This window comes from Cavia porcellus, unplaced genomic scaffold (assembly GCF_034190915.1).
Source record: "Cavia porcellus strain 051 isolate PalLab524CR breed Dunkin Hartley unplaced genomic scaffold, mCavPor4.1 scaffold_13, whole genome shotgun sequence".
Lineage (NCBI taxonomy): Eukaryota > Metazoa > Chordata > Mammalia > Rodentia > Caviidae > Cavia > Cavia porcellus.
Window position 1 is genome coordinate 16,388,084 of NW_026947496.1, and position 27,920 is coordinate 16,416,003.

Below are 27,920 nucleotides of genomic sequence, written 5' to 3' on the forward strand. Positions count from 1 at the left end.
TTTGTAGGTTCAAGCTCATATATATATGTGAAATAGAAATGGTAAAGTACAGCCATCCCTGGCTCTCCACAAGGGTTTGGTTTCAGGATCCCTCAAGATTCTTAGATCTGCAAAAGGATGCTCCACCCACTCATATAAAACTGTGAAGTATTTGCATAGAATCTATGCATGTCCTTTCCTATGCAGTAGTTTAAATCATCTCTAGATTATTTATAATTCCTAATAATGCAAATGTTTCTAAAAGCATATCGTTAACTGTATTAAGGAGTGACAAGAAAAAGAAGTCTGTAAAGGTTCAGTGCAGATGTAATTTTTGTTTTCAAACACAGTGTGCAGCACCCTCAATTCACAATCGATTGAATCTGAGGATGCAGAGACTGGATATGAAGGTCAACCTAACTCTAGTGGACTGAACACAGAGTGGCTTATTTTGTGCTATGCAAAAGGAGTCCTGTAATTAAGCACACAAGAATGGTCCAGTGAGGCCTCCGTAGCATCTCCATTGTGAGTTCTGCCCATTTCCCATATTACCATTTCCCATATTACCATCCTCTTGCTGCCCATCCTCCTCATATTGCTTCCTTCATATTGCTGCATGGTTCTTGTCTTCTTCTCAGCAGGAATGAGGGAAGGACCAAAGTATAAGGATAGAAGAGCTTTCTGCCAGGGAGGCCCTGCTCCCTTCATTCCGAGAAGGGCCATCTTGGGAAGTTCCATCCACAGCCTACTGGCCAGCAGTGGGTCACATGCCGTTCCTCACCAAACAGGAAGTTGAGAAATCTAGGAATAAAAGTTGAATTTCAGGTAAGCAATAGCAGAGTCTGCTTTTCATCCTGAGGTGCAGCTGGAGCTTGTGGATTAAGAATTTAGGGACCAAACCTCCACATCTGAACTCCTTTGCTCTCGCTCCCTGATTTCCTTTAAAGGTGTTAATCTGTGCCTATTTGGATGGAGAAGAGTGGAAAGGAAAGCACTTTGGTGAAGGTGACTCCTGGACATTAGCTTTGGGACCAGGGATGCTAGGACCCAAGGGGAAGGAGGGGAAGGGGCTCTGTCTGGTCATGCCGATAGTGACATCAGGCAAGACGCAGATGGAGATGCCCAGTACACCTCTGCATAACAGGTGCAAGGCTGAGAGGGAAGCTCTAGGCTAAAGACAGACTGGGAAGTCATCGGACACATGCTTGAGGGACATAGAAATGTGGATGGTGGCCAATAACTGTCAGGTGAGGACGTTTTCTTCAATAACTTTTAGGGTTTTAATCTCTGTCCCATTCACCCGACAGTTCCCATAGACCTCCTTGTATAATAATAGATTTCTTGCCCTCCATGTCCCACTAGCCCTGTGTCTGGGGGTGACCTCAGTGTTCTCTGGGTCGGCACCCATGCAGCCCCTAGCTTCCTTTCTTTTTTTAAAAAAATTTTATTTAAAGAGAAAAAGAAAAAAAACCAGAAAAAGGGTACAAGTAATACAGAATTTCAAAAAAATGAACAGTAGGAAATCACTAGTTAATAGATTACATATTGTCATCTTAGAAATAGTTGTTCAAATTACAAAATTAAAGCATACAAAGTGGACATTCAAACAGTGAGACTGCAAACAGTTCTGTTCAATGATCCAACAAAAACTCAGTAATATGATTATCTATCTTATACACTTAAATATACATGCAGTTATATCTTTTAGCGCACTTTCTTTTCCTCTCTTTTTTACAATAACAATTACACATTTTGGGTTTTATTACTCCCACAGTTCTTATCACTTTTTTTTGAAGAAAATAAAACCAAATGTGACATGACAAAACAGAGTCAGTCAGATCAAAAGGATGGACATAGTACATGATGTAAAAACAGAATACAAGGTGATCAACAATGGTTACCATAATGCCTCTTGCTATCTTAAAAAGAATTGCCTATATCATCAGTTATAATGAAATTGAACAAAACAGTACAGAATAAAACCAATAAAACTGAAACATTGGAGACATTACAGGACTTCAAAAGATGATAATAGTCAAACCAGAATGGGCATCATAGTGAATCTTATTGCCTTCAGAGTAGTTGCCTATACCCTCAAAGTTGATACTATCAAGCAAAACAGAATAGAATAAAACCAGTCAAAACAAGATGGTGAGAGCATCTTGGCTTCAAATCAAGTTAATAGGAAGTCAAAGTGGTTACTATAATATTTCCTGCTTTTTTAAAATCTATTTTTCCCTTAATTAAAAAAATAAAAATAAAAAGTAAATAATAAAAAAAGGAGACTGAGATAAAAGAGGGCATAAAACTCAACAGCACAGGTCAGAACAGAACAATTTAAGCAACATAGTGTTTTACCACAAGATATGCCAACATAACAGTAGTTATCATAGTGTCTCTTTCCTTGGAATATTTGAGTATAACTTCGTATACTGTTAGCTTCCTTTCTTTTTTTTTTTTTTTTTTTTGTCTTTTTCCTTTTTATCGGTACCAGGGATCGAACTCATGACTGCCTGCTTGCAAGGCAGGCACTTATGCCGCTGAGCTAAATCCCTAGCCCCAGCTTCCTTTCTGATGTTTCCATTTCTCTCAGCACTCTCTGAGGTGTGCCCATTGTCTCCCAGCTACAGCACATGTCGGGAAAGGTTGGCATTTGAGAAGCCTGGTAAGAGCAAAGTGTGTGTTAGAGGTGGGGGAATCCCAGTGGGACATTTTGAAGAGCTCTACCAGGAGACAGGGACAGGGCTCAGAAACAGAGGCCAAGGAGGAAGTTCAGTTATCTGAGCACACAGCAGATTCAGGATGCAGAAGTTGTATCCTGAAAATGTTGTAGAACCATAAAGGGGCCTTTTGGGGACAACCATGGGGACAGGCTGTGACTAAGGTGATTTCTGGCACCGGGGAAACCCTAGGACTGTTTCCAGGTCAGAGCAAGAAAGGACAGTGACACGATTTGAAGCCCTGCTACCTCGGCAGATTGGAGGCAGGAAGGCTGAGTGTGCTCAGTGCATCCTGATAAGATGGTTCTAGAAATTGAGGTGGGGTTGACAGGTCATTGGTCAGATGGGGGATGAGTTCTTCAGCGGAAATAGTCGCATCCTTTCCTGCAACCATTATGGCTGCTTTTGCATCTCTCATGGTCTTGCCTGGTGCTGTTGCTTCTGCTGGAACCATCTCCTCGCAGCTCTGCCTAACAGGCTGTGAGGATCTCAGTCACTGCAGACCCTTGGCATCCCAAGGAACAACTCAAACTTTTATTTTTGCACAGATGTGGACTGATCCCTAGAATCTGGGCCTAAGGAACATTTGAGTTACGTTCTTCACATTCTTTTATAGCCCTCACATCCACTTGGAACCTCAGAGTATATGACCTTAATGAGAATTAGCATCTTTGCAAACATGATTAAGGTACATTTCCCTTATAGTGGTCCCTAAATCCAATGAGGAGTGTCATTGTAAGGGTCATAAAAGGAAAGACACAGAGCACTGAGAGGTGAATGTCGTGTGCAGATGGGCCAGAGAGAGGCTGACACATTTGCAGACCAAGGAATATAAGGAGAGTTGGGAGTCACCACAGGGCAGGAGTCAGGCAGGGGACAGATTCTCCCCTGGAGGCTTCAGAAGCGATCAGTGCCGCTGACACCTTGATTTCAGACTTTTGGCATCCAGAACTGTGAGAATCACAATTTTGTGTAGTTTTAAGCTTGATGGTCATTTGTTGTGGTGGCCCCAGGAAATGGATACAGGGTCGTACCTGAAAACCCTGCTGATCTGTTAAGTATGTGGTTTCTCTGGCTCTGTTGACGGGGGCCATGGCATCCTCATTCCAGTATTCCTCTGGTTTTCTGCAGTGGGTGATTTCTGTGGCCACTCTAAGAAGACTTATGAGAATAAGTCTCCTGATGACTGATCCCAGCAGGTGGTGGATACACAGAATTGGTCTGTATCACCTGCTACAGAAAATAAAATACAGTTACAATGTCCAAGGTGTTCTCACTCATATTATTTTATTCTCAGAGCAACTCAGTAAGGAGGCAGATCGGGAAGCATTATCTATTTTACCCTGAAAAAATAGAAACGTATAAAAGGGGAACTGTTTCACTTGTTGCATTATTTGCTAAAACGTTCATGAGACAATTGTGGGGTATCAAGTTATTTCTTTCTCAGCCATCAGTTAGGAGCATATTTCACAAGAACCAGAAGTGCTGACGAGTGGACGCTTTGAGAAGTCAGGCCTGATTCATCTCACAAAATAATAGATGGAGGAGGCCATAGCAGAGCTAAGGAGCCCCCTAATTGTGGCACCAGGGCCAGGTACCTTCTGTCTGCTCATCACATCTTCTTAGCACGCAGGACTTTCCTTCAGACTTACCAACCTTTCTTCCAAAATGGTGGCTGGACTTCTAGGACGTTCTTTAGGGAGAATGAGAAGGAGAAGAAGAAGAGAAGGATCAAGAGGCCAGCAGAGGAAAGATCTTCCTCCATCAAAGCCAGAAGGGGCCTCCTCCCAATGACTTCTGCCTACGTGGTACCACCCAAAACTATGTCACCCCGTAGAATGCTTCCCCGCAGAGGAAAGTCATGAGGGAGGGGTGGATTTTGGTAGACAATTGTTCAGTATCAACTCTATTCCAACTATGAGGCTAAATATGGAAAAGGAAGTTCCTCTTGGCCTGGAATATTGGATAAGGCCCAGGGTTGGGGATTTGGAGTGGAAAACTCACCAAAATCAGCACATTATATAATTTGTTCCCAAAACCTTGGATAGATAATGAATTCATTCATTCAACTTAAAATGAATTTTACTGTCTAATTTTGAGATTTACAGCATGGTGTTTTGGGACTCGTGTAGTTATTAGAATGATTATTATAGTGATATAGAACGACAGATGTATTAAGTCAGGGTTACTTTTTTTGTGAGAAGAGCAGCTAAAAGCTACTTACTTTTTTTAAAATTTCATAACTTTAGGCCTCATGGTATGTATTAACTTTATGGTATTTCACTAACTGTAGTCCTAATGGAGTATCTTAGACCCCTAGACTTGTTTATCTTGTGTATCTGTTTTGTCTACTTAGATCCTCTTCTTATTCTTGATAATCACTTCATTTTCTATCTTGATGTATTTGAACTCTTTTTTTAGTACAACATAAAACTGAGATCACATAATATTTCTTCACCTGGCTTATTTATCAGAATTTATAGCTCATTTTTTAAGTTGGAATACTGTTCCAAATGTAAATATGTACCACATTTTCTTTACCCATTCGCTGGTGGCCATTTAGGTTGTTTCCATATTTTACTGTTGCAAATAATGCTGCAGTCATAGGCATAGATAATAATTTTCACGTCTCTTTCAGGACATTTCTTCAAGGAAACCATAATAGCCAACAGATTCGTGAAATGGTGCTCAACACCACCAAATCTCAGGGAAATGCACCTCTATGAGCTATTACCTTATGCCCATGAAATGGCTGTGATCAACAACACAAGAGACACCAAAATTCAGCAAGGGAGCGGAGAATAGGGAACCCTGACATGCTCTTGGTAGGAATGTAGATTGGTACAGCAATTGTGGAAAGAGTATGAAGGTTCCTAGGGAAATCAAAAGCAGAATTACTGTATGGTCCACACCTCTTTTAGATATGCACTAAAAAGAAATCAAATTACTTTTTCTTATCATGTATGATTTTATTTGTTTTTTATTAGTACTTTCTTGCAGTACATAATAATTATATCCATTGTACAGCAGGTACGTGTACATAACACATCTTAAATTTGTTTATTTTCTTTCTCTTTTCTCTATCCTTCTTTCCATTTGCAAATCTTTTTCCTATTTATAAAATATCTTATTTCTCTTATTGTCTAATTTTCTTTTGTTCTTTAAAGTATTTTTATTAAATCATTTGTTTTTCAATTCACATGTGAAGTCTTAATTGCTATTATTGTGAATAATATTAATAAGAGTCATAGTAGCTTTAATAATGATGATAAAAGGAATTGTTAATACCTGTTTACTCAAGGCTGTTTTTTAAGCTTTAATCATGCTATGTTTGGAAGGTGTTAACAACAAGTGGTGTTGGTATTAATGTGAGATGCTTGAACTTTTGACACTTTTAATACCAAAAAGAAAGATGGGGAGGAGAAGAGAGAGAAGAATTAAGGGAAATTTTTTGATAAATTGTCAAAAATTAGTATCTTCTGTTCTTGGCTCACTAGAACAACAAAAATGTAATATGAAAGTTATTTTGTTTTCTACTCTATCTTGTAACTTGCTTTAACATGCAAATTTCAGACACCAAACTGAAATCCTAGAGAAAATTCGTGTTCCAAAGATAACACTGCATCTTTCTGGTGAACCGCGGGGCCGGCAGAGGAAGCCTGAGGGGGTACACGTCCCTGTCCCTGTGGTGACAGCCTCGAGTGCTGCCTTTGCAGCTCAGGGATGGTTAAGTTATGGGAGGTGAGCGAGGTCTACTTCTGCCCTGCAGAGAAAGACCATTCCTTGACCCCTGAGCATTAGTGGGTTTACTGGGGAGCCTGGGGATGGTCTATGTGGTTTCAGCTTGGGGCCCCTCACTTGTGGGCCCACTTTCTGCAAAGAATGCTGTTAACCAACTTTAAAATCCTATGATTCTCACAATTTATAAGGAGAGTCTTTCTGAATTTTTTTCTCAAAGAGGGTCCCCCGGATGTCTGAACTCCAGGGCCCATGTGGGACGACATTATTTGCAAACATTTCCTGAGAAGCAGCAAGCGTTTGATTTGCCCCCTGCCTACACCTTTGGCCCCTGCCAGGCAGCCTCCCCTTCCTTCGTGGTGTCTGTAACCCATCTGGACAGAAGTGCCTTGCATCCCTTTGGGGAGGCCTCAGCTCTTGTTGGGTTTTGGAGGTTTCATGAAAGAGAGGCACGCACAGACAGCCGCTCCAAGAAGAGCGTTGATGGAAAAGCTCCAGGTGGGGGAAATCTTTGCCACTAAATCATTAGAAAACAGACTGCATATGTGTCTTTTAACATGAGGAAGGTCTCACTGGGAAAACTTCTTTGAAACCTCAGACTAGGGACGGCTGCTCCTGCCCCTGAGTTCACAGATATCCGGAACCTATTGTCATCAACGTAGTTCATTATGATAACAAAACAGGGGGAATAGCCTTTATCTAAAGTGTTTTGGATTTCAAACTTCTCTGGATTTTGGAATATTGACATGGACATAATGAGCTGCCTTGGAGAAGGAACCAGCTTCTAAACCTGAAATTCATGTATGTTTTTAAGGCTCCTAGCCTGAAGTTAATTTTATGCAATACTTTTCATAATTCTGTCCATGAAGCCAAGTTTCATGGTGTAGAAGTTCCCACTTGCAGCGTCAGGCTGACACTCAGAAAGTTTCTGATAGTGGACCTTTTGGATTTAGAATTTTTGGACTGGGGATGCTTGGTCTGCATTCATTTTTGTGTTTCTTCCTTTGTGTCATCTCATTCATTCCTTAAGAATATTCACCTTTTAGTCTCTCTATACCCGAGACCAGGCTCCCCAGAGTGGCTGGCAAAGAGTAAACCCTAGAACAATTAATTAGCTAAACCCATTTCAGTGTCTCTCTCTCTCTCTCTTTCTCTCTCACACGCGCGCGCGCACACACACACACACACACACACACACACACACACACACACATTCCCTTCTTCTCAGATAGAGACTTAGAAAGTGACAGTATGTCACCTCTCTGGAGAAAATGCCACCACTGGACATCCCTGTGGACACGCCTTCTTTCATGGAGTAGGGACTGGGCAGCTCTGGCTTTCTGATTACTGACAGTGTGTGATTATTAGGGCCATCAGGCAAGGACTCCCGCCATCCCCCAAACCATCTTCACGCCTTATCTCCCTCGACAGCTGCATTCCTAGTTGCCAATGAATGCCTAGGCAGGACATCTAGAGGAGTAAGATACTGGACACCAGGAGAACGGGAAACAGAGAGGGAAGGCAGCCAGCTGCACGGGTGCCCAGGATTGTTCTTGTCCTGGGTGGTTTCCCAGTTCTGGGGCATTCAAGTTCACATTCCCAAAGCTTTCATCCCTGGCAGATGCAGTCTTCAACACTGCCTGCCTGAGAGCAGGCCTGGAGCTGGGAAAGGTCAGTGCAGGTCACCACAAGGAGCCCAGAGGTGCTGGTTTTCCTGGAAGACCCAATCAGAAGGATGAGTGGCGACCCACTGACACAGCACACGCCTTTCTGAGTTCACCCAGCTCAGAACCCTGAGGGCTGGAGGGCTGTTCTGGTGGGACCCGGTAGAGGCTCTGCCAAGGAATCAAGGAGCCAGCCCATGTTTGCTGAGTAGCTTTCTCATGCCGGACACATGCTAGCTCCTTGTGAATCAGATCTTGGCTTCACTGTCTCTGTGACCCACACCTTTGGAGTTTACCAGGGGGCTGAGGCAGGCCAGGTCAACACAAGAAGCTGGGTTGGAAAGCAGGACACTAAACAGAGGACCAATACTCAAGGGCAGGGAACTGCCGTCTCATCTTCTCGCCTCTCATACATCAGTGCTTAGTAAGTTACCCCAAGCCAAACTCTGATGGGCAAGTAGGCTGTTTCCAACTATTTCATCTTGCTCTTTATTCTGTTTCTGCTTTTTGTTGGTACCAGGGATTGAACTCACAACTGCGTGCTTGATTTTTTTTTTCCTCTTTTTATCAGTACCGGGGATCGAACTCACGACCACACACTTGCAAGGAAGGCGCTTATGCTGCTGAGCTAAATCCCCAGCCTCCTGAACTGTGTGCTTGAAAAGCAGTGCTTATGCCACTGAGCTAAATCCCCGGCCCTCTGTTTCTGCTTTTGTCTTCTGTTCACATTGCAATACTGCTTTTCAACAATCAGAACACAGAGAAAAGCTCTTCAGAGGCAACTCTGAAAAATTACCTATAATAATATATGTTGGGAGCAGCAGTGACTATCAGATTGTGAATTTGTTAGTCCACTTTGGGGGGCCACCTACACAGCTTATTTTTATTTCAGTGAAATGGTAACCAACTCTCCTCTGTAGAAATTTTTATGGAGATTAAATGAGATAATTGACTTTAAGTGTGGGGGTTGGTGTATTATTAGTTCTGACAGAACATTGTCAATAATGGAATTAATAACTATTTTATATAATTACTAATAAAAATTGCAATACACCAATTTGAGAGGAGAGGGGGCCACCTGAGGAATTTCTATATTGAAGGAAGATTTTTCTCATGGAGTCAGATAGGACTGGCTGGCCCATTTCAGGGGTTTCTAGAGATACAAAATCAGCCAGCTGCCGGATGATATGTTTTCAGGCTATTGTTTCATTTAAGGTTTGTGCAGTCTGAGTCGGGGAGAAGAAGCATGACTTTGTCCTGTTTGGGAAACTTGAAATGTAGTAGTAGCAGCTTTTGATGGTCTAGACAGAGCTCACCTTCACATCCATCCCCAGCAGCCCTAACCCCACTGATGGAAGAATCTCTTCTGAAATCCCTTTTCTTTTAGAAAACAGCCAGCTCCTGCTAGCCCAGGCCTGCGGAACAGGGAATCCTGGAGTCCCTGGAAGACTGGGTACCAAGATGGTGAGCCAGAGAGCTCCCAAGGCAAGCCCAGGCAGGACAAACAGGGACCCTCCACAGGCCTGTGTCTGCTTTTCCCAAAGGCAGGGCCCAGTATGTGGTGACCTGGTCTGCAGCCCTGCAAAGCCCTGACCCTGAGCCAGCAGGTAAGTGACAGAGGCAGAAGCCCAGCAAGTCTCCAGCCCCCCAAAGAGCCTGTCCAGACCTGAAAGTGTTGGCTCAAGCCTGAAGCTTTTGCCTTTGAACCTCGCTGCCTCTGGCTATCATGATGATTCTGGTGGATCAGATGCTGTTGTTTCCCAGTCTCCACTATTCGATTCCACACCTGCAGGTTCAACCAAGTGTGGATCAAAATGTTTGGAAAAAATCTCTCTGTACTGCACACGTGCAGACTTTTTGCTTGTCACTATTCCCTAAAGAATACAGCATAGCAACGGTTTACACACCATTAGCGTATTATTAGGATCTAGAGGTCACATACAGTGCACAGGAGGATGTGTGCAGGTTCTCCACAAATTCCACATCTTTTCACAGAAGGGTCTTCAGCATCTGGGGGTTTTGGTGTGGGTAGGAAGGAGGCCTGGAGCAAATTCTTTGCAGGTACTAAGGGACCTCTACATGGTTATAAACACTGACATTTGTTTTAATTAAAATCCAAAATTACATCTTCATTAGAAATGAAGGTGAAAATCAAAAGAAACAAAGACACATTGAACCCCTTTTTCTTTTAGTTTTAGCAGTAGGAGCTCAGCTCCTCGGCTTGAATCTTGGCTGTTTGGACCCTGAGTAGGGCTTATTTTGTTGGCTGATTTGAATATAATGATGCCTTGTAATAATTCTTTCCCTCATTTTTTCTTTTACTGGTATCTATTCATTGCTGGTTATGTGTCTGGCACTGTGCTAGGAGAAGCCACGCTAGGCCCTGCGAGTGCCTCCAGGGAGCCCATGGTATGGGTTCCATTGTCTTTCTTATATTTGTCATCTCGTGTGACCAAACACCCAGAGTATCTTTTTCTCTTCAAGGTAATTCTGAGATGAAAAAAAAAAGTGACTGACTTTTCCATGTGGCTGATAAACCAATTACAAACCAATAACAATTCCAATCACCTGAGCAAAAACAGTATGGTTGTCACAGCCTTCTGTGGTGACTTCTTTGAAAGACACTGTTTGTTTGGAGCCAGAATCAGGGTGTGTTTGTGAATAAGCAAAGTGAAAGCCAAGCCTCCTCTTTCATTCCTTACCCCTTGTACAAGTCAGATCTCGGCACTCTCTTCCCCTGGAGGGAGTCTTGGGTTGAACTGAAGGTTTCTCTTGTGGGATAGGATTTCACTCTGTAACCTGCTGATCATGGGCTGGTGCTCAGAAACTTCTGTCAGGCACTCTTTCCTTGCAATCAAGCTTTGATATTAGGATTAAGTTTATACTTAGTTGTCTTCCATGTAATCTTTTTTCCTTGACAAATGATAGACGGAGACAGAAACCACGGCTTAGTCTTTGTGTTACTCGGAGTACTAAAAGCAGTGTCTGAACATGAGTTGAAACCCAGTGTTCCATGAATTAGTAAGTAAAACATACATGTAGGAGAGACTGGCCCTGTTTAATTTGCTTTTCATAGGCGCTTTAAAATAGCACATACATTTTTATTGGACATTCAAATTGGATCAGTAATTCAAGCGAGCTCCAGGAATTTAGGCAAGACCGATAAGCACAGAGAACGGAAGCAAACAGAAGTCCTTCCTTAGGGTTTCTAGGGTTTTCCGAGATGCGTGTGGGCAGCGGTGACTCCGTGCCCAGGCCTGTGTGTCTAATTTTCGCAGGTCTGTGCTGGGTGGTAGAGGAGCTGAGATGAACGACGTGGCCCAGGCTTGCATGAGGAGCAGAGCAAGCGGGGGCTGCAATCTCACCCTGCTCACAGAAGCAGGCCCAGGCACGCATCTGACCCAGCCGTGCCCCGCGAGCTGTTTTAACACAGGTGCTCCCGGCCCAGCATCCCTCAGTTTACCCCCCTTCCTTATCCTCATGCTGCTGTGAATTCACTGGGGCAGAGCAGAACCAGGGACCTAGTGACAAAACTGATGGCAGATCCTGCAGAGATTTCAGAACTATTTGGAGATGACTTAGAGGGTCGAGAGCAAAAGGACCCAAAGCCAGACATTTTAGTGTCTTTAAAGTGACTCCGCTTCTCCTCGGAGACTGGGATGCTTTGGGGAAATTTGGGCACTTTGTATGCCTCTGTGTGTGATGTCTGTCCGGGTGTGTGTGAGTGTGTATGTACGGCTTTCAATACAATGAGCTTAGATTATATTTTTCTCCTTGCAACTAGTTTTAACAACATACATGGATGCTCTTAATTTTAGTCTCACCTCCAGCTTTCAGACTATCATGTCCTTCAAGACTCAGAGAATCCACAGTGACAAAGATGTGTCCCTAACTCTCTCATCTGTGTAATAAAATTTGTATTAAATGTCTTTTGAGTCATTTTCCCCCTGGACGCCTTCCCCACCCCATCCACTCCCTCCCCTCTAAGTCTCATGCTGCATTCAAGTTTCTCAGGTGCCCTCTGCTAACCAGCTGAAATTCTTCTTAGAGACCTGGGTCAAAGAAGAGTTGCCAAAAACTTGAGGTCTCCTGCCCCCACAAAGAATGAAAATAAGGTGTTGTTTGGAAAGAAAAAGAGGAGGAGAAGGAGGAGAGTAATTAAAGCTAATTATGGAAATAACAAGTTAGAAAGATACCCTGGGAGAAGAAAACGCCTACCCTCATTGCTTGGTGGTGAGGAGGTCATTCTGGTTTGGAAATCCAAGTTCCCTAGAGAAGTTTGGGGGTGGTCAGGGAGGAGACTAAGAGAACAGCCACGGGGTTTCCATTTTAAGCCACAGTGGTTCAGTCATCATCTGTTTACTGAACCAAGGACCAGGGTAGAATAATATTTATAAATCCAGCCAGGCAAACCCCGTGATGGCAGCTTCATGCCTCTGAAACCCAGTCCACTTCTAAAACTCGCCTTTCCCCAAGGGTGAGGGAAATGGACTGATTTTTATCTAAGTCACAAATGAATTAAAAATACACCCAACCTGACCCCTGAGAGCACCCTGATCCCCTGCAGTTAGTTCATTGGTGTTTTTGAACAGCATCAGATACAAGAAACAGTTTAGGAAAAGAAAGCTTTTAGCAGTTAACCAGTCGTGGACACTTCTCTTAAAATGAAATAAGATAAGAATTTCACAGAAGCACAGATAGAGCCCAGGCACACATCTCCACAGCCTTCCGTATGGATTCTCTGGACAAAACTCGGGCCTTGATAAAGCTTGGTTTTGAAATCACTTTTGTAGTCCAACCTTCTCATTCATTCAAATGCATGTGTTAGGCCCCAGTGCTGTCCCATGTTTGGAGCTTTAAGAAATCAACATGGAAGCTCAGCCATCCTGGATGGTTTACTTGTGCTTCTATGTCTGAAGAGTGCTTTGCCCCGTGGTGGCTCTCGGTGGTGAAGGCAAGAGCAGTGGTTTGATCCTTTCACCTCCTTTTGCTGCTCTTGCCTGATTACTTCGGCTTGCAGCCTTCAGAGATCTGTTGAAGCCAACCTTCCCTGATGCTCACTCATTTAAACCTCCATCCCCAGTGTCACCCCCTATTGTTGAGGGAGCAGTCAGGGTATTTTCTCACCTGCTCATAAATGGGTCCTCTTGTTGGAAAGCATGAATTGATGGTGACCATCCAGGTGACAGCCATCCTGATGCGGAGCAGCTGAGAATTAGCTTCCCATCTTACTCCCAGTACTAAATGGCTAGTGACAATCAGGGATGTTCAAGCTGGGGGATCATCCTTGCTTCCCCCCCAGGATGAGGTGGTGGGTAGTATCTTTCAGAGAAGGAAACCTGGGTTTTGTTAGGCTGTAAGCCTGGCAAGTCTGGTGCTTAAGTCTTCAGAGACCCTCAAACAAGAGGCTTGAGTGAAACAAAGAGTTGGTCTTCTTTGGTCCCCTACAGTGGGACCAGAGAGCCAGTCCTACAAAGTTCACAGATTGGGCTGTGGTCACTTGGCCGTGAAAGAAGCAGAATACCTCAGTACAGAAAACCGAGGGGCCCTTGGAGTGGGAAGCTGGAGGAGAGGGTACTTTTACACTGTCATATTACCTGTGCTCTAAAGGTAAAGTTTCCTACCATGACATCGGTCAGTATCCTTCAAAATATGACTTATTTCCAAACTCCAGCCATAGGAAGACTTCTGCTGTGTGCTGAGCTCACCGAGCCCTTACCCCTCCCCTCCTCTACTGTGGCCTTTCCAGCTCCCTTCATGAGCATTGCGCCCTCCACGCTCAGCACCGATACCCCTTTTCCCAAGGGCCCTGCTGGGGGATTTCTTTTCATCTCTGCTCCCACAAGTGGTGCACAAGTTCCTCCTCCTCACTACTGTTCACCCAGGTGTCTCTTTCCAAGCCCAGCCCGCTCACCAGACTGGAGTGTCCTACATTGAGGCCAGAGTCCCAAGATCCTATACACTCACCACCTAGCACATGGTAGATGTTCACCAAAATACATGTTTAGCAAATGAATGATTATTCTGATATGAATAATAGAGGATCAAGGGTTTTTCTGTTTAAGAAACCTCAAGTCATGTTTTACCTCACAGCACCTTGCTTCTGCAGCAGAAAACCAGTTTGTCACAAACAAACGGCAGAAGTAACTAGGAAGCACGAACGGAGTAGTAGCTGCCCATTGGGTCCAGCGTGTGGACATGCTGATGTCGCGTGTTCCTGTCTCTGTGTGCACGCATGCCTCTTGCTGCCTGGGAATACTTTTCTTCTCAAGTGCTCCTGTCACTTAATTTCTTCCAGTGTCTTCCCGTTTAAGGTAGAGGGAACTTTCATTTTCCTCTTTGCTTAGCGCTGCTTTTCTTTGTGGAACATTTCTCTAAAACGTCATAAACTGGATCATTGGCAGCGAACTTTTCCTAACCCCTTTGAACTCAGAGCTCAGTACAGAGAATTCTACAGTCCAGCAGCACTTTTCCAAAATTAAATCTTCAGCTTCTTCCAACTCTCTTTCTCCTATATGCAACCATGTATTTAATGAAAATCTGTATTTTTGTGCACAGGAAGCAATAAACAAAATGAAGATGTAGCTGATTTTTATTTATTTTTTTTTTGCTCCATATTGATTTTCATTAGAAAATAACTATGAGGGGCCAGAGATTCAGCAACACCTGCCTGGCAAGCATGAGGTCCTGAGTTTGATCCCCAGTACTCCTCCCCCAGTAGATACATGGAGGAGCAGAGGTTAAGAGGTGAGCTCTGGGCCAAAACATTTTGGCCCTCAGTGGCCACAACTCCAGAAGAGAACAGAGCGCATATCAGCATGAAAGTGGCACAGTAGATCCCATTTAACACCCATTTAGAGAATGGGCTGGAGTGAGAACCCACAGGAACAGTAAAGAGACAGAGATGCAGCACCCAAAGAACAAGGAAGGAGAGACCAGATCACCTGCAGACAGGCGGCCAGGCTCTGCAGGTTAGCGCAGGACAGCTCCTGGAGTGGCCTTCACTGGACTTGCGCTGTGCTGGACATTACTGGATATGTTGTGACAGTGATGTCCCTTTTCCATGCAGAGGTATTTAAACACTGGGTTGGAAAGTACAGGGACATAGGAGCAAAGTGACAAGTACAGCTTTGTTCTCAGCTAATAACACAGCACACGAGCAGCCACTAGACAGACCATTGGCCCCCTCATATTCCAGATCCCTTATATCCAGAACCAAAGGACCAGAGGAACCCAGTTTGGGTGGAGGCATGCCAGGGCAGCTGCAATGGGTCATGATCTTTCTCTACTTCTTTTAATTCCAGAGGGAAAACCTCACACTGCCAGGGAAGATCCAAGGACCAAAGGAGCTAAGACAGAGTCTTTCATGCTTGTGCCCATGTATGAAAATGTGTTCATATTTCACTCCTTTTAAGCTGAGACAGACCCAGTGGAGATGGCTACTGCTAGATCTTTCAATCTTCCCTGGTGAGAATAATTTGTTCAACATTTATTTTTCCACTGTGGAATATAAAGGCAGGAGAATGTACCCTGCTGGCACAGAGGCCTATCAAATCTAACCCTCAAGGCTATTTCCCATGGCTCAGTGCGAAAGCACAGCAGAAGCAGGTGGAAAGGCATTACATTAGCAAATGGAAATTGATGCGGTCTTAGACTCTATTTGCAAATTTATCATAGTCCTCTGAAAACCTCTGTGCTCAGCCTAAAATTATGGTTTCCTTTGCTGTGACTGCTTTGATTGAACTGTAGTAGGTCCTGACTGAAAGAAAACTTAGACATGCATCAAATCCCTCAGTTACAAGTAAAAAAACTAAAATCTGAAAAGTTAAACCCAAGGTCACTGAGCTAATTAGCAGGCCTCTTGAGAAAACGAAGAGGAAGATTCTCTTTTGAAGGCATCCCTGATTCCTTTTCAGGGGTGCACGTTGTAGTGCTTTGGTGTGGGGACTCTAGAACTTTTTAGCAGAAAAAGAATTCTTTGAAATGTGAAGCCAATTCCCTCCTGCCAAGAAACTTAAAAAATAACAGCGATGAGTTAGGACATCTGTCTATCATTGGGAATTGGGGAGGCCAATATTTTCACAGAACCTAAGTGTTCAAACAAATATGAGTAGCAAATGTGGTCTTGACTCCAACTGAGCCATTTAAACTTGGACAGAGAACCAAGGGAAGATGGGAATACAGGATGCACAGGAAATCAAGAGCTCCAGGATTCTTGCATGGATTAAATGAAAAAGGAAATTCATGTAGATGGAGGTCTTTTTAAAAGGCATGAAAACTTTTCTCATTATTTCATGATCATTGCCTCCCAGAAAGTGTGGAATCCTGTAAGTCTCTCCTTGGGAATGTAGGTTCCTTTGGTAGAGGTCGCCATGTGCCTAAGAACTGGGCAACCTGAGTCAAGGAAAAGGGTCCTGCTTCCTCCCTGTGGGCTGGAGTGGACTCGGACTTGATAGGGAGCGTGAGCTAGACTTGCATAACTTTAAACCAGCACTTACTCCGGCAAGAGAGATTCTGGTCAGGAAGAGATCACAGGCAGCATAGGAGCCAAAAAAGCAAGAGCGACGCCATTACTCTAAAGTAGACAGGAAGGAAGTAAGAGTTGAGGCAGAGGGACTGGGTTGGGGTGAGCCCTGTGCGTGTCTGTCAGGTCCAGTGAGAAACAGCCAGGTGAAGGCATGGCAACTGGGCTCTTGGCTTTGCCTTGTCAATCGATTCTCAGTTGGTCCTCCATCCTGGTGCGGCCCTCCAGGTGTCTGTACACCTCCCTTGAGAATGTGCTACGATCTCAGAGTGGCCAGGATGACTTACTTCTGAACCAATGGCCGTGGGAGTCCTTGGGATAACAATATTGCCTGACCCTGTTCCTTCCACAAGGCTGGCTGTGCTTCTGACCACACGGGCACTGCAATAAAGCTGATCCTCCTTGCCCTTTGGGGTAAAGTTGAGCACTTTGTAGAGAAATAGGATTTTTTACTGCTCCTTTGGAAATCCTCTTGCTTAGATGCAGAGACTGTCTCATCTCCCTGATAATTTACAGCAAAGGATGAACTCAGGCTTCAGGTTGGTGAGGAACATAACAAGGTCGCCTACTTGGTGTACTCGAAGAGGGTAAAAGTTAGCTTCCCAGACTGGTGCATGTGTTACAGGAATTCACCTTTAAAGATGCCTCCTTCAGCATCCACTGTGGCCCCCTCAGAATGGCTCTCTTTAAAATGCAAATACTGTTGGGGATAAGCAGCCCATTAAATCAGTATCACTACAGTGTCAATTAATTCATCGAACCAGGGATCAGTGCTGTAAGACAGTTCTGAGTGAAGATGCGAGGGGACGGAAAACAGAAGCTAACAGCAAGGGGTGACATCAAGAGGAGAAAGATGCTTGAGACAAGGCTTATTGATTTCCCGTCACTGCCCTGAGCAGTCCTAGGAAACAGTGTCACTTCCCTGGTTCTGATAAAACCCAGAAGGACATGAACTGACAGGGGAGCTCCGTAACAACTGATGTGCTACTGTGGGTTATATTGCTATCAACCAGAGTCACCATGCATTCACACAGTGACCAACAATTTCTAATGGACTTTCTTCAGTGATATCTTATTCTGTCTTCTTGAATCTTTCATGGAGTCAAGTGGATGCCGGGAGATGAACAAAAAGCTACAGAAGAGGAGCCTGAGGGAGCCTTAGGGTGTAGAGGAAGATCTGACATCAGCACTGGGTGGAGAGACCAGAGAGACGAGGGCTGCTTTCCAGGAGGAAGCAGTGAAGACCCTGGGGAGGAACACTCCTTTTCCAGTAAGGAGTGAGAGAGAGGTAGGGTTATGTTTCTTCACTTAACTAACGCTTAAGTGCACCTCAAGAAACATTCTAATTGGGTTATCAGTAGATTATATTCATGGAAACTTTCTACTTTCATTTTTAGAAATCTGTTGGAGAACTTAAGCATTTTAACTGTCTCATAACCACACCTATGCAGATGTTCCCCAAGGTCCGTTTTGAATCCAGTCCATGGATAGATTTTTATTTTGGGTCCATTGTGACTTTGCTCAGCTTGAAGTGGGATGGCAGGGGAACCTTAGATTCAATTCCAACCTCAGAAGCCAGTGGAAGATGCTTATTTTACAAGCATTAAACAATCAGCCCCTCACTGTATTTTGCCCTCTTCTCTATTGCTATGATTCCAAGGTGACCCCCTGAAAGCTCCTGTTGGACTCCATCCAAAGTTCATGTGTTCACAGTAACTGGAAGTGGGGCCTTTGGGAGGTAATTAAGGTTACATGAGGTCATGAGGGTGGGGCCCCTGATGAATGCATTAGTGGTTCCAGAAGAGGAGGCAGAGAGACCCCAGCAGTCATCCTTGCTCTGTCTCCCATGGGATGCAGCAGGAAGACCCTTGCCAAAGGCCCCACTCATACCTTGCTTTTAGACATCTTAGGCTTCATATCCATGAGCCAAACAAACTGCTGCTTTATAAATATCTGGTCTTGGGTATTTTGTTATAATAACAGTACACAGGTGGAAAAATACACATGAAATCTTTGAAGAGAAAACCGGATCTGGGCATAAGCTGTAGTTTAAAAGTATGAATGTTTATTTTTTTGAGGAAAAGATAATCTGTGGAACAGAGCTCAGAGGCTTGGTAGAAATGGAGAGGAGAGAAAGCCAACTGTCTCTACATCAGTACCCCTGCACCCCAGTAAGCACGGGGGCCTGAAAGCTAGCGGACTCTGTTCACCACTCCCCACCGCCAGCCTAGGCGGCATTACCGTGTCAGGCTGCCATCTGATCGAGCTTGAGACGGGAGCTCTTGGGAGACAGCATCTTGGACCCACCCCCATTTAGTCATAAAAGGTCACAACAACAATGAAACTCGTGTCTGAAAAATGTAAGGCCATGATATGACTCACGTAGAGCCTAGAATCACAAGTCTACGTGAGACTAAAATAGGAACCTCACAGGCTCACAATCACATGGGCAAGGCACACAGCATAGGAATCAGCATGGGAGGGTTGGAGCGAGACTGAGGGGTGGGGTGTCTTCTGCTCAGTGCAGTAGCAGCTCTGGGTGGGTGGACCTCACTCCTGACCTGCCCAACCCACCACCATGCAGAAAAGGTCGTTATCAGCACATAAACAAATCACACTAATTTAAAACACTTTTTTCTTATTGAAATCAAACACAATTAACTTATTATTTTAACTACCCAGTGGAGTCATGGTGGAATTTCAAAAACCAAGGAAAAGAATATGATAACTTCTGGAGAGTTCAAAGAACAGTCAGGCCATTTTTATCATTGTTTTGGAGGTCACTGGTGTTTGAAAGAACTGAGGGCGGGGAGGTCTTCTGAGGGTGTCTCTCCTCACGTACAGGTGAGGACACGGGCCAGAGACTGAGGGATTTGCCTCACTGACACTGCTGTTCTGAGCAGGGTCAAGGTTAGGACAAGACCATGTGGCTCTAGGTTCACGTTGCACCACAATTTCAACTAAATTTCAAGTGACCTCATAGTGAATTTTGACTTTTGAGTATTCAGTTAACCTCATAGTTTTAAAAGATGCTGAACTGCAATTCACGTGGCATGCGATTTACCCATTTAAAGTGTATAGGTCAGTGACTTTTAATAGTTACCAAGCTGGGGCATTATTCTACCATGAATCCCAGTGACACTTCGCTGTCAACACCCAGTACACTCATTTGACCTTTGCTGTATCTTTCTGGAGAAATATCTGTCTAGGATACTTTCCTACCCCTGCCCCATCCTCCAGGGGACCACTAATTTACTTTTGCTTTTGTGGTTTGCCAATTGTGGGCATTTTACAAAACAAAATCATATAATATATGGTCCTTTGTGATTGTTTATTTTTCACCCGGTATGTTTCCAAGATAATTCATGTAGCACACATCACTGTAAAATATTACATTGTATGGATACATCACATTATTGGACCCATTCATCAGATGATGGATATTAAGGTCTTTCAACTTTTGGTTCCTGTTAATAATACCATTGCTCTTATACCATCTTTTGTATGTAGATGTTAGTTTTCATTTCTCGTGGGTAAGCATCCAGAAGTGGAATCACTGGTTCATACAATAACCCTGCTTAGCCAGTTTGGAAACCACCAATTTAATTCTAAAAGCAGATGTAGCATCTTATACTTCCAGCAGCTAAATATGAAGGTTCTAATTCTCCATATTTTCACTAATACTTGTTATTATATTTTGCATTATAGTCCCCCTGTGGGGTCTTACTGTGGTTTTGATTTGCATGTTCTTTGCATTTAATGACATTGGAAATAACTTTGCACAGTGGAAGTATCAATGCCAGTGACATTTACCTGGGAGGTGATTATTATTAAAAAACATGAACATCTTTTGTGATTGCACATATGTATATCTTCTTTGGAGAATATAAACATCTATTCAGACTACTGCTCACTTTCAATTAAGTTATTTGTCTTGAGTTCCAATAAATCCCCATATGCTCCAGATAAAAGCCTCTTATGACACACATGATTTGACACACATGATTTTCTCTCATTCTGTGGTACATTCTTGGTGGTACCTAATAAAGCATGTAAGTTTTGCATTTTGAAAACTTCAGAGAACATTAAGTAGCAAGTTATTTTTTTCTCTGCCTTTGGGTCATTGACAAAGACATTGATATGCAATGATAAAAATGTTTACTATTGAACATAGGGCGAATTAACCTAAATGAGGGAGTTTCAGCTACAGATTGAGAAAAAATTCATAGAACCCATAGCATTGAAGGAAACAGTAAAGAATTAGAAGGTGGTGACAGAAGGCATTGTGTGGAGAAGGACTAGTTTTCCAGCGTAATCTAGGAAACATGCTGGTTGCTTAACACCAAAAGATCCCTTTTTGGTATCACTGTGGGAAGCAATTAATATTTTAAGGAACAGAACTGTAAATAGAGACAATCTTATGGGGGTCATACTTTATCATTTCCTGCACCCTCCTGATTAGAGAAATCCCCTGCAGCAGCAACAGTTAGTAATAAAATCAGGTGTGCTTCTTGCTTATTCTCAGGCAGGATACTGTATTGCACATTGCTAATGAAGGACGTTGATGTGTGTCTCTCTGTGAGCGAGCATGCACACCTCACCGTGGACAAAGCCAGAGTCCTAAGTGTTGTCCTGATTGCGCTGAGAGTGATGTTATTTTTCCATATTATTTTCTGTGTCTTTCTCTCTCCACCTCTCCCAGTCCTGTCACTTCCCATCCAAACACAGGAATATACTAATCAGGGAACTATGCATTGCTGTTTAGAAAAGGGTCAAATCCATTTGGATGGAATTCCAGGCTCCCTGTGCTTACAATAGCAGGAAACAGGGTCCTCAAGCTGGCTGCCTCGCAGAGCTGTTGAGCGATGGATTGTTGAAAGAGCCAGCCCTGGGGTTTGCTAGTTTGGCTTGCTTTGTGTTTGGAATGCCCTGATTGTTCCAGACACAATGAGGGATCTGTCTGTCCACACCGGAGAAGTTGTAATTACAGGAACAGGAGCCAAATTACTCTTCTTAATTGCAAGTGATTCCACAGTGGTCCATATACAACCTTCCTAATTTGTCCTCTGGGCTTTATAAGAACAAGCCGTTGTTGTTCTGGAGTCTGAATCCAGGGCGTTTGCACTGAGCTACATCCTCAGCCTCCCCCCCCCACCTTAAAAATAATAATTATGAGTTTTTGAAAAAAAGTTTTGCTAGATTTCCCAAGCTGGGCTAGAGCTTGTGACCCTCCTGCCTTGGCCTCAGGATTTTGCATTTAATGTTTTTGATGATTAGGGTTGCAGATCTTTTACATGATATTCATGTTAAGTGGCCACGCCCTGCAGGTGATGCCAGGGTCTGTTCTGCTTTAAATTTAATCCCTCCTGTACTCCTTGGTGATTTCCATGACTCAGACGGAGAACACAGAGTGTTAAGTGTCTCTGACTTCAGTGTCGTCAAACTTCACTTTGTCGCTGCACTTATGTGGTGAGCGTCACATCCTGTAGAGAGCTCTGCTTGTGTATAACACAGAGGAATCTTTCCTAATTAGGAAAGAAGGTGGACCTCTGGCCTTGCGTCCTACTCTGGAAAAGGCAGCTACATTCATCCAGTGAGTATTCTCTTATTGTGGAGTAGGGGCTTTGTTCCTTTTTCTGTAAGGAAATTCACCAGAAAATGTACTATCATTCATTCAACAAATTCATCACCACTGAAGCTATACTGTATGCCAGGTATAGAATCAGGAATGGTTAAACAGCAGTGTAAGAAAAGGTCAGTTCTACGAGCTTACAGTCTCTGTAGGTACGAAAGCATGAACATGAATAAGACGATGTGATGGTGGCAATGGCAGAATCATGCTCAGGTTATATGCAGATAAGAACACGTGTTAAGATTCCGGACACAGCCACACACATTTCGTTGCAGTATCATTGGCCAGAACTGAGATGCATAGTAAACTGGTCCTTGGTGCAGAACACGGTCCAACTCTTAGGTCAATCAGATTTAACCCAAAAACAGAGGGAGAGGGGAAGGAAGCTTCCCCTGATGCAAAGGAGAGTTTTGGGAACCTGGAAAAACTTTGAGTTCTAAGAACAAACACTGTGAAAATGGCCATTCTCCCAAAATTGTTGTACACATTTAATGCAATTCCAATCAAAATACCTCCATTAGCATTCCATTTATATGGTGAGCGTCACATCCTGCTAGCTAATTCCATTAGCATACCTCACAGATCTAGAGAAATCATTCTTAAAATTCAGTTGGAACCAGAAGAGACCTAGAATAGCAAAGGCAATTCTGGGCAACAAAGGCAAGGCAGGAGGCACCACAATCCGTAACTTGAACTTATACTACAAAGCTACTATGATAAAATCAGCATAGTACTAGACTAAAAACAGACTTGAAGATCAACAGAATAGATTTGAAGATACAACTACAAGTGACAACACACTCAGCTACCTTATCTTTGACAAAGGAGCCAAACAAGTTCACTGGCAGTAACATAGTCTCTTTACAAAGTGGTGCTGGAAACTGGCTTTCCATATGCTAAAAACTAAAACTAGACCCATGCCTATCACCATGCACTAAACTAAAGTCAAGATGGATCAAAGATCTAAATATTAAAACAGAAACATTAAATCTGCTGGAAGACAAAGTAGGTAGAAACCTTGAAGACATAGGGGTAGGCAGATAATTCATGAACTATAGTCAAACTGTATGGGAAATACTCCCCAGAATCAATAACTGGGATCATGTCTTATTAAGAAGTTTTTGCATGTCAAAAGAAATCTCCAACAGGGTAAAAAGAAAACCCACGAATTGGGAAAAAAATCTTAGTCAACTGTCCCTCAGACAAAGGACTTCAGTTGAAGACATATAAAGAATTAAAAAAAAATCAGACCCCCAAAACTCAGGGACCCAATCCAAAAATGGGCATCTGAGATGAATACACACTTCTTAGATGAAGAAATACAAATGGCAAATAAATACATAAAAAAATGCTCAGTGTCATTGGTCATTAGAGAAATGCAAATTAAAACAACACTGAGATTCCATCTTACCCCAGAAAGAATGGCTAGAATCAAGAAATCTACCAACAACAAGTGCTGGAGAGGCTGCAGGGAAAAAGGAACTCTTGTACACTATTGGTGGGAGTGTAGACTGGTACAACCACTGTGGAGGTCAGTCTGGAGATTCCTCAAAAAGCTGAGATTGGAGGTCTCATTTGACCTAGCTATTCCCTTTCTGGGCATATTCCCAGAAGAACTGAAAACATCATACCACAGTGATATATGTGCACCCATGCTTATAGCAGCACAATTTGTAATAGCCAGATCTTGGAAACAACCTAAATGTCCATCAACTGAGGAACAAATAGAAAAGATATGGTACTTTTATATAATGGAGTACTACTCAGCTATAAAAAGGATCACATTGAGGCTTTTATAGGCAAATGGATGTAACTTAAGACCACACTTATAAGTAAAATAAATCAAACTCACATGTATAGATACCATAGTTTCCCTATTGTAAGAAACTGTAAGAGTAAATAAGATACAAAATCCTCAATAAATATTGTGAAAGGGTAAGAAACTACTCAAAGGGCAAACAATAACTCAAGGAAAAGGAGCAAAAAGGAAGGGAAGAGAAAAAAGACATGAATTTGTATATACACACTTAAGATATCTAAGATGATTGTGCTACTAATTCTGTTAGTTCTTGGAACAAAACAATGACCATTCATAGGATTGGGTCAATTTTGCATGTTTATATCTGGAAATTTGACAAACTCTTTTAAAGATCATTATGTAAAATAACAACCTTAGTTATGTTGCTGCTACCTTGTTTTGAAAGTCTATATTGTCATTGTTTTAGGCTCTTTGTTATTGTTATTTATTTGTCTTTTTTGCTTCTTTTTCTAATAATTTGTTTTTCCCTCTAATGCAGAAAGGATAGATCTACACATAGAGGCTTATGCATGCCTGGAACTTCTCCTAAAGAGTTTAAGAGAATTGATTGTATCATGCGTGATGACACGAACAGTTACTTTGAAGAAAAAGAGACATTACGGTAACCTTTGCTGATTTCCTATCATCATGTTGTGGAGTGTGGTAATGCTCTTACTCTCTGTTAGGAGTGGTTTTAGTCTGTTTTGTATTATTTTAATTTCCATATATATGAAGGTATGGACAGCTATTTTGAGAGAACAAGAAACATACAGTAGTCATCGTTGATTTTCCTATTGTCTGGTTTTGAAGTCCTGTAGTGCTTTTGTTCTTCTGTTTTGATCAGTTTTATTCTATTTCATTTTGCTTGAATTCATTGTGTGTGAAGATATAGACAACTATTTCAAAGAAAACAAGAGACATTATGGTGGCCACTGTTGATCTCCCTATTGACTTGCTTTGAAAACCTGTGTCACCTGCATTGCTTTGTTCTGATCTGCATTGTTCTGTTTTCTTTTACCCTCTTAAAAAAACCCCTCTGGGATCTGTCTGATGGAAGAAGGAATGATACAGGGAGACAGTGAATACACGTCGTTTGCTTTGGACTGAGGCTCACTCACTCTGGCAGCAGTCGGGTCTGTACGGGCCCGGGGAGCGGGGTGTGTGGAAGGTGGGGGACCCATAGTAACAGCTACTGCAGGATTTGAGGAGCAGGAATGAGACTGGGAGGGAAGAAAGACAAGCACCGTGGAGAGGAGCGCACAAATCTGAGAACCCTGAACAAGCAGAATTGACAGCAGCATTGCTTAAGTCTCGGGGTGAAACCACCTTCCCGAGAATGTGAGTCCAGCAGTCTTACAGTAAATGTCAAGTTTACCAGTTCATTCCCAGCGTCATGTCACCTTGATGGCAGAGGTGCTTGCTGGCCAGCCCCTTGCTCCTGACCTCTGCACACCAGAGACTTCTAAGTGCACGGCGTGGAGAGAGGAAGTGCTGACTGCCTGCAGTGCGCACCGGTGCTAGACCCATCTGTGATGGGCAGCACTGCGGGGTCAGATGCGGATGCGTGGTGCAGCATCCCAGGCCCTGGAAAGCGCAGCTGTAAAACCTGAGCTCGGAAGCATCTGCGTCACAGCACCAGGTGGCTCCCACCGGTGCTGTCCTAACTGGGCCATGTGCATTGCTGTGATTACCAACTTGTTTCTTTCCTGGAATCCTTTGGTGACCTCTGTTTGTGCAGCTGAAGGAGACACTCAGGATCTCATGCCTCACGGTCTTGGTAGCTGACAGCAGAACATTCAAGGAATGACAGCAAGTGGTTTTCCTCAAGGTCATTTCCTGCCCGCGACCTCGGCAAAGAGCACATTCCTCAGGGATGCGGTGGTGTGGGGAGGTGGAAACAGAGCTTGTTGTGTCAGATGCCTGGGGAGGTTGCAAGGAGCAGATGCGTGTGTGTGTGTGTGTGTGTGTGTGTGTGTGTGTGTGTGTGTGTGTACATCCTCCACAACATGCCTTGCTGATGAGCACACCATCCGCACTTGGCTGAAAACAAACCAGGTCTGGCAGCCTGCATGACTCAGGCTGAAACCCTTCTCACCCCGACACAGAGATTGTCATTTTAAAGGCAAATGCTGAGCTCAACAGCTACGAGGTTACATTGCATGGTGAAGCAACCCATGTTGCTCTGGCATCCCAGAAATAGCACCTGCTTTGTGCTTGAAGCAGAAGTTGCTTTCGTGGACTTTCAGGGCCTCTGCCTCTTTTCTTCAGTTCTCATAAGAATTCTGCACTTCGGTGCAAGTGTAGATGCTAAGAAGAGCAGCTGGTGAAATGAAAAGATGATGGGATGTGGACTTGGGGAGCTCTGATTTCTTGCATGGGGTTTCCCCATCATTACCAAATGAGGGTGGACAATGTGCCCATCTGAACCTCAGTCTATCTCTCAGTGAAATGGGTACCAAACAATGTTGATGAGACTTGAAGGCAAAGCATGCAAGGTGTCTAGTCCACCCAAGAGGCTCAACGCCATCGATGCTGGTTTGAGCTTTGCTGTAGATTCTCCGCATGGCTGGGTTCTACTGGCTTCCCGTCCCCTTTCATTTATAATAATGGCTTTATTTCTTTAAAGGAGAAAGACATTTCATTACCCATAGTATAGATATTCATCACTTCTCATGTCATCTTTGTAGCTTTGCGCCACCCTCCCGAAAGATGTCAGTGAAAGAAAGCACAGTGGAGACGGAGGGCCTGAGGGCAGACCTCACCTCTGCCCCTGCTCTCACCTGACGGGGCCGTGGCCCATGATGTCACCACAATGACGTGGCCACCACTCATGTGTTTGGATGAAGAAGGGCTTATGCAAAATGACCTTTCAGCCCTTCCGGCTCTTGCTGGGCTGTTTTGGGGGTTCCTCTCGGCAGTGCTGATTTGAATTCTAGTGAGAAACCAGTTAGTGCATGGAACACTACCACTCTGCCAAGCGTCGTGATTTTTTTGGATAGGTAGGATCACATTTCCTAAGGTCAGCAAACAGGGAGGCACACACCGGGGCCTTCGCTCTGAATGTCCTGGGGATTATGGGGCGTCAAGGCTTGTCTCTGCTGATAGACCCCCATATTTCCAGGAGAACTGCTGTTACTCCTTGCTCTTCACGCTGGTTGCTTGTATGCGTGGAAATTTTTACACACAGATCATTTATAAGGAGGCAGGTGTGTCTGAAGTGTAATTTATGTTTACACCAGCCAGTTAAAGCTGCGGTCTTACCATGGGCTTGTCAAGATGTTAAATACCATTTCTCCTTGTTTTTCTCACCTCGGGAATGATAGGTTACAAAGTACAACGCCCATTCAAGGAACATCAGAGGGACTAACTGTAGTCTATATGTCAGCTAGGAAAGTGGAAAGTGACACTCTTACAGTGGAAGCTAATCAAATGGTAGACACAATCTTCCACTTTCTTGAAATCCTATAGAAGGAGCTGAGAAGATTTTTAGCAAATTCTCTCTCACCTTGTGTCAAAATATATATTTTTTCTGGAGTTCTTGCCCCTCTTTTGGCTCAAAAAGTAAACTCTGCATAAAATGTATTACCAACTTTCACTTAAAGAAAGCCACTGTGTTTGAAAATATATCATCCCCAAGTGGAGAGGCTGAATAGCACCAGACCACTTTTTTCAGTAATAGCCAATTTAAATCACCTGAATTCTTAGAAACTTACCAAATGAGCTGTAGCGGAGTTTTCTGTGTCCGATTCCATGGGAGCCATTTGTACTGTGAACTCTTAGACGTCGGCTAAGTTTGGCCAGCAGATGGCACCAAACGTTTTCGTTAGAAAAGTGGCCTTTCAGGAAGAAACCGTCCTCAGCATTC

The 27,920-nt window shown here is 43.5% G+C and overlaps 1 long non-coding RNA gene across 1 annotated transcript; it reads right to left on the minus strand.

Moving 5' to 3' along the window:
- On the minus strand, nucleotides 1-27,920 carry LOC134478498 (uncharacterized). Its single transcript, XR_010051141.1, has 3 exons — nucleotides 27,769-27,920; nucleotides 3,734-3,932; nucleotides 1-780 (listed from the first exon to the last, which is right to left on the minus strand). It is a non-coding gene; the product is annotated as an uncharacterized LOC134478498 (long non-coding RNA).